Source organism: Protopterus annectens, chromosome 11.part0, assembly GCF_019279795.1.
Source record: "Protopterus annectens isolate FY-2018-M chromosome 11.part0, PAN1.0, whole genome shotgun sequence".
In the NCBI taxonomy this organism is placed as follows: Eukaryota; Metazoa; Chordata; order Ceratodontiformes; family Protopteridae; genus Protopterus; species Protopterus annectens.
Window position 1 is genome coordinate 611,928,523 of NC_056745.1, and position 7,167 is coordinate 611,935,689.

At 39.9% G+C, this 7,167-nt stretch overlaps 1 protein-coding gene across 4 annotated transcripts in view; it reads right to left on the reverse strand.

Annotated features, from left to right (window-relative positions):
* Positions 1–7,167, reverse strand: part of NAV3 (neuron navigator 3) — a 1,719,037-nt gene that overhangs the window by 1,260,973 nt on the left and 450,897 nt on the right. The gene's annotated exons all lie outside the window — the stretch shown is intronic.

Genomic DNA, 7,167 nt, shown 5'->3' on the forward strand with positions numbered 1-7,167 from the left:
ACTTAATAAAACAGTGCACAAAGCTGAGTGTTAAATAGGTCCATAATGGATGCCATAAAACTCTCTCAGAAAACAGTGGAGTTTTGTCCTAATGTGATGGAAGTATCTGCCCTTACTGGAGAAGAAGAACCTCTGACTCTTATGGATGACTGATGTCATAAAGGCCCAAAGGCATGACTGAGATAGCAGATATAGTCTTGCAGGTACTGTCCCAGTTTGCACTGGTGAAGCAGGAGATCAGTTCTGAGACAAAACTTTATTTTACCAGTTATTTTGTAATCCCAGCCTCAAATGCAGTTAACAAATATAGGTACTGATTGGAAAAACAATAACATCATTCACACAAACTGCAAAAGTAAAGTTTCTCTATAAGGTCAGTGGAATTGTTCTCTATGACAAGAGTGGCAGCTTGGTCATCTGGGAGAGCATTAATATAGAACCACTGTTCTTTCAGAATGAATTGATTCAGCCGAGGTGGTTCAGATGACTTGTAAGACTTGATCTGGGCACTGCCCACTGGTAGGAGTTCACAGTCAAGTAGGCCCATGACAATCTGGATGAAGTGTATATTGCAGAAGTCCTGGAATGTTTGGGGAATCCTAAAATGAACTTAAATCTGTAGTTGAAGAAAGCGGATCTTAGTATGCTCTGCTTAAGCTCTTATTTCCATGGCCCTTATTAAGCAAAATGTTAAGAAAATGGTATGAAAATTTACGCAGCTTTTAGTTTGACAAATCCGTTAGCCTATCTAGTGCTCATAGCTTAAAACACTTTGAAATGAGTAGCTCAAATAAGCCCTTAGTAGATAGTATAACAAGATTTACTAGAAACCAGTGAAAAAAGCACCTTGACAACACTGAAATCTGCTCCTCTAAATAACCCAAGTCTGCAGTACATTTCAATGTATTGTATATTGTTTAGTCCCTGTGCAGAGCATTACAACACAACTTTTTATTTAAGTATTATATATCTTTCATCGTAGTCTACCTTTTAATAATGACTATTGCTAAAAACTAGCTTACAAAACAAACTATCAAAATCTGACCTTTCTTTACTTTCAATAACAATGAATACAAAGGAAGGCCAAATGGCATGGGAAATCAGAATTAAACTGCAAGTAAAAACATTTTTTACCATGGAACAGTACTATCTAATAATTACTTTAAAGCAAATAATTTTGCATTATATACATGTATTGACATCAAAATAAGCATACTGACCACAGTTTCTACTGGTCAGCATTCCAAAGTAGGTCTGCTGCCTGTCTGTGGTCATCAGCATTACTGAAGGGCTTCAAGTTACATTTATTCAGATAAGTGTTTCAGTTTGAAAATATTCTCAATATTACATTTTTGTAAAAAGATTGAGCAGCTCCTTATATTTTTTGCAGCAAACGTGCTGGGCCTTAGTGCCTTCTGCTTTTAGATAAAATATATGTGGTTTCAGAGTTGCTGACTTTTTCCATAGCTCGTTATCATACCTCACAACCTCTAAACATTGAAAATGAAATCATAGCAAAAGACCAGAAAGAGAAGCACTTTAGTATTATTTATGATAGAAGTTATTTCTAAAGTAGGTCCTATGTAATAAGTGATAGGGAATACCTGTATAGGCATATTTTATGTCCCATAACAGGTGTGACTTTATGAAGAACTCAATAAATCTAAGGAGAGGAAGGCGAAACGTAAGGGTCAAAATTATAACACTAGGCCTAAATCAGAGGAGTTGAGAGGTATGCACCTCAGGTATCCTGTATGCTACAATTCCCCACTGGAGGAGGAAAACTCTCTGGGGAATTAAGCCTAGAAGAATGCATCCAATTCAGACTTTCCTAACTGACAAAAAATTCCCTTTGATGAGAGACAGCATAGCTAAAGACACAAGGTGTGCCTTTGCCTGAGATACAGCTAAAGACAGGGGAAGTACATGCATGCTGACAGGATATAAAATGTAGCCTCTCCCTTTATATGCAGCACAGTGTATGCTCTTTTGGGATTCATCACTATTCACTGACCCGGTAAGCATGCTACAAAGGAGGAAATGACACGGCTGAAGACACAATAACATCTCACACCCTCCTGGGAAACACAGCATGCCTGCAACTGAGGAGATGAACAGCACTACAAGCTCTCTGAATGTGAATCCCTTTTCCTGGTAACAGCTCGTGTCAGATGTGCACACAGGCTCATGACAGCAAGTGGAATGCAAGAAAAAATCAGAGAGAATAACGTACGCAAAATAACAACAGCACATTGTTGTGTGCCTGCACATCAGCCATGACAGTCTCTTTATTAAAATTCACAGTAAGAAATAACCTCTGCACTTTATCCAGCAATATGATGTTCCATTATAAAATTAATACAGTCACAATGACTTTTCAGAAAAAAGAGCACATAATTTACCAAGAGACAAGCAAAATGAATTAGTGCAGATATACTTCCTTATTCTCAGTCACTGTCATTACTGAAAGCCACTAGCAGACTTAACACATCACTGTGTTTTAAAGTAAAAAGGAGATCTCACCTTTAGCTAATTTACTGAGGCTACACTGGTAGCATCCACTTCATACTGCAGGCTGCCTGCTTTGCCTCACTGCATATAGGAAGAGCAGTTTAAGGAAGCAGCTGTTGAAGCTTGCCTTTGCATGATGTGATTCATGTCTGTGCACTCTGTTATCCCATTAAAATCCATATCTTATTGCTCTCATTCTCTTCACTTTTTCTTTAAATTCTTTTTCCTTGCTAAACCCTGACTCATTTCCACTGACCACAACCGGCACAGTCAGGCACTGCTCATCTGATTACAAAGCCATTCTAACCTTACACAGCAACCAGCAGGAAACCCCCAATTAGAACGCAGCAGCTTCCACTTTCAATCATTTTTATTACACTCGTCACAAATTTCTGAAAAATCTTTATTTGGCATCCTGTATAAACAAAACAATGTGGTCTTTGAGACTCTTCTGTTGAAAGCAGATGGGATAAAATGTTTGCAAAACAGCCCACATTGCAGTACTTACTGGATCACTGCAGATACAATACAGCACGCTTCCTGCAATAATTCAGATCTTCCACAGGAGGGAGCCAGGTATTCATTTCAGAAGGAGACGATGGTTAAGATCTGTCCGGATCATATGGCAAGGAAAGAAACAGACATTTCTCTTTTTACTGGTCTCATCTCCCTAGGTTTACTACAGGTAGAAAATTAAAACGTAAATCTGAACGGACATACACAAAAAAGATAGATACTCAAAGAACAGATAATGCTAAACCATGACCTGTTCAGTACAAAATTATTTTCTTTCGCATTACATATATTACATTTATCTATATCTATATTTATAGATAAATGTAATATATGTAATGTGAAAGAAAATAATTTTGTACTGATATATTTATACTGTGGTGGTGGTGCTGCGGTAGTGTTGTCGCCTCACAGTAAGAGGTTGTCCTGTTCGATTCTCAGCTAAAGCGTCTTCTGTGTGGAGACATGCGTGAATGGGCGTACCTTCGTTGAAAGTTGTGCGTCAGAGCTGGCAACTCGGTATGTAAAAATCTACTGCCAATCGTTAGCGGACCGGAGTTCCGCTGTGGCAACCCCTAACCGGGAAAAGCCGAAAGATACAACATACAATATATATATATATGTATATCTATATGTATATTTAACTATCTATATGTATATTTATATATCTGTATATCTATATGTATATTTATATATCTATATATCTATATATCTATATATATATATATATATATATATATATATATATATATATATATATATATATATATATATATATATATATATATATATATATATATATATATATATCTGTATGGCTGATAGTATGGATATCGACTGTGTCTTGGGTTGACAGCTGTCTAGTCGATCACATATGGTCGACTAGGCAGCTCATTGACAGGTATGCTAAATCACACAAATACAAGGGTTGAGAAATTTGCCCTTACCCTATGTTTGTGCAAAAATAAAATTAGTAAGTTGATATATATGACTGTCATGGGGATATTTAAAGATATTATATAAAATTAAAAATGATGTTTTATTTATTTTTGAAAGTTAAAACTTTGCATGTGCTGAGGCTGTTTCTCAGCACATGCATATCACTGTGTTGACTTCTTTGTTTTGATCATCTGCGGTCGATGTTTATTCAATTGACTTTTGGTGTTTTTGCTTTTAAGTGGTATACCTATATATATATATATATATATGTGTGTGTGTGTGTGTGTGTGTGTGTGTGTGTGTGTGTGTATGGGATCCGTACAGATCCTCGACTGCATCTTTCACCGAATCCCAATTTGGTGAGCATACTTGCATGAAAGTGCTGTTCACTGAAGCAGCACTTTTTGCGTAAGTATGCTTGTTGTTCCGGTTGTACTACGTTGCAGTAAGGGAAAATGACCTTTTCCCCACTGTAGTGCGACCTAGGAGTGAGAATATTAAAGTAGGGGGTGTGGGCGAGGGGACTTTTTTTTTTTTTTAACATACTTTAACTTTTTCAATGAAAGCGCTTTCGTTAAAGTGTGCTCGGTGGTAGTGGATTCGGGCTTTTAAACTTTCATTCAAAAGTCCTAGATCCATATATATATATATATATATATGTGTGTGTGTGTGTGTGTGTGTGTGTGTGTGTGTGTGTGTGTGTGTGTGTGTATATATATATATACATATATATATATATATATATATAAATATATATAGGTTCATAGGTTCATAGGTTCATACTAGGCTATCTGCCCGAGGGCATTTATAAGCCTAGCCCATTGTTTTGTGGCTTACGCCACCCCTTTAGTATGGGGAACTATACCCATTATTTTGCTGTGCCTCTGTCGAGCAGTGACACTGAGGTAATTCCTGGGGTATATCTGCGATCTCCCATCCATTGGTCAAGATTTCTCTTGAACAAGGCCAGCGAGGTGCTCTGCCTCACATGTACCGGGATTTTGTTCCACAGCATAGGGAGTCTTTGGGTGATGAATCTATCCCTCCAGCACATCCTATTAATAGCCGTGTCGAGGTTTAAGTCTCCCGCCCTTGTGGCTCTGATGGATCTAGATTTTTTGAGGTGAAGCATATTCATCAAATCTGGGTTTGACATGGCCTTGTATGTTAGGCAAAGGTCACCTCTGAGCAAGCGGTAAGCGACTGAATAGAGCTGGAGTTCTTTCAGTCGGGCAGCATAGGACAGATTTTTGAGACCCTTTATGATTTTGGTGAGGAACTTTTGTGGCCTCTCCAGCTGCTGCAAGTGTCGGGTCAGATACATTCCGAATGGGGCATTGTACTCAATCATTGGTCTGATGAGTGATGAGTAAAGGGAGACTATGACCTCCCTTGATCTAGATGAGAATCCCTTCATGATAAGGTGGGCAATGTAGAAGGACTTCCTAACTACTTTAGCTACATGGGTGTCGAATGACAGACTACTATCAACCTGGGTCCCCAGGTCCCTGATAACTTCTTCTGTGCTCAGTGGATTGCCACCTATTTGGTAGCTAGGGGTAACCTTGTTTTTCCCGAAGGGTATGACTATGCATTTTTGGCATTTAACTTTAGGCCGTGGCTCTGGCACCAGTTATCCATTTCTGTGAGACCCTTCTGAAGGATATCTGTGTCAGATGTGTTTTCTACTATGGCGCCCAGTTTGCAGTCATCTGCAAACTTTGTCAGCCATAACCCTCCTGTGTTTGCTTGTACTCGGAAAAGTAGATGCCAAACAAGAGTGGGCCCAGGACTGAGCCCTGTGGGACACCACTTGTGACAGGCTTTGAGTCTGACATGGCGCCAGCAACTCTGACCCTGTGGGTTCTGTCACTCAGCCAGTTTGCAACCCATCTTGTGATGTATGGGTTAACATTTAAGCTGATGAGATTTTCAATGATACCCGAGTGGGGTATTGTATCGAAGGCCTTAGCCAGATCGAGGTAGGCTGTATGGACTGCCTTTTCCTCATCAATGGCTTTGGTGACTGTTTCGAAAAGTCAACCAAGTTTAAAAGGCATGATCTGCCTTTGACAAAGCCAAACTGGGTTGGATCCAAAGTCTGCAAATTCCCTATGTCTTTATTTATGAGGTCCATTATGATCCTCTCCATGGCTTTGCAGATAAGGCTTGTCAAGCTAATGGGCGGTAATTTCAGGGTCTGTGGAGGCACCGCCTTTGTGAAGTGGGACCACAGTTGCAGTCGCCACTCCCTGGGTACGTATCCAGAGGTAAGACTTTGATTAAACAGCTGTCCTAGCTGTGGGTTTAATTCCTCATTGAGTTCGTGGAGCACACAGCCGGGGACACCATCGGGTCCCATGGATGCTGTGTTTTGCTTTGGAGAGAGCAGTTCTCACTTGGGCGCTGGAGATGTTTGGGGCTGCACTCATTTGGTATAGATATCTCTCCTTTTGGGGGGGAGAAGTTTGCACTGAACCTGTCAGCCAGTATGTTGGCAGTGTCTGTAGGATCAGTAATCTTCACATCATTTTGAACTAGTTCTGAGCATATCTGGGAGTTTCCTCCTAGGTTTCTAACATAGCTAAAGAAGGCCTTATGATTGTCTTTTGAGTCTTTAGCTATTTTTCTCTCGAAATTTGCTTTGGATGATTTTATGAGAGCTCTTAGTTTTTACTTATAGTGATCAAGGGTGTCTTACCTTTTAAGGATTTTGCTCTATCTTGTAGTAGCTTCCTCCTTTTGTTGTAGAGTTTGTTTATGGCTGGGGTCCACCAGACTGGACGCTTGCCTTTGGTACAAAGAGTCTTTGTTTTGCTTGGGATTGCCTTATCCATGCAGTCCTGCAGGTGCTGGTAGAAGGCGTTTGTAAGTGATTCAGCGGCTTGAGTATTGTTTTCCGCCGCTCGGGGCCTGAAAGGAGACCACACTAGTCTTTAGAAGTGTGAAGTCGGCTTTTGAGAAGTTCTTTACTGTGGTCTTTTTTATTTCAGGTGGGGGTGGGATGAGGACCTCCAGTGAGATTAGTTTGTGATCTGATCTCACCAGTGAGGGGTATACTTCCGGTGTTGAACATTGTGCTCCCATGTTCGTGATGATGAGATCAAGTATGTTATCTCCTCTTGTGGGGATGGTGACTAGTTGTTCCATGGCATTTGAGTTTATGAATTCCAGGAACTTTTGGGCTAGGGTGTTTGGGCTTGA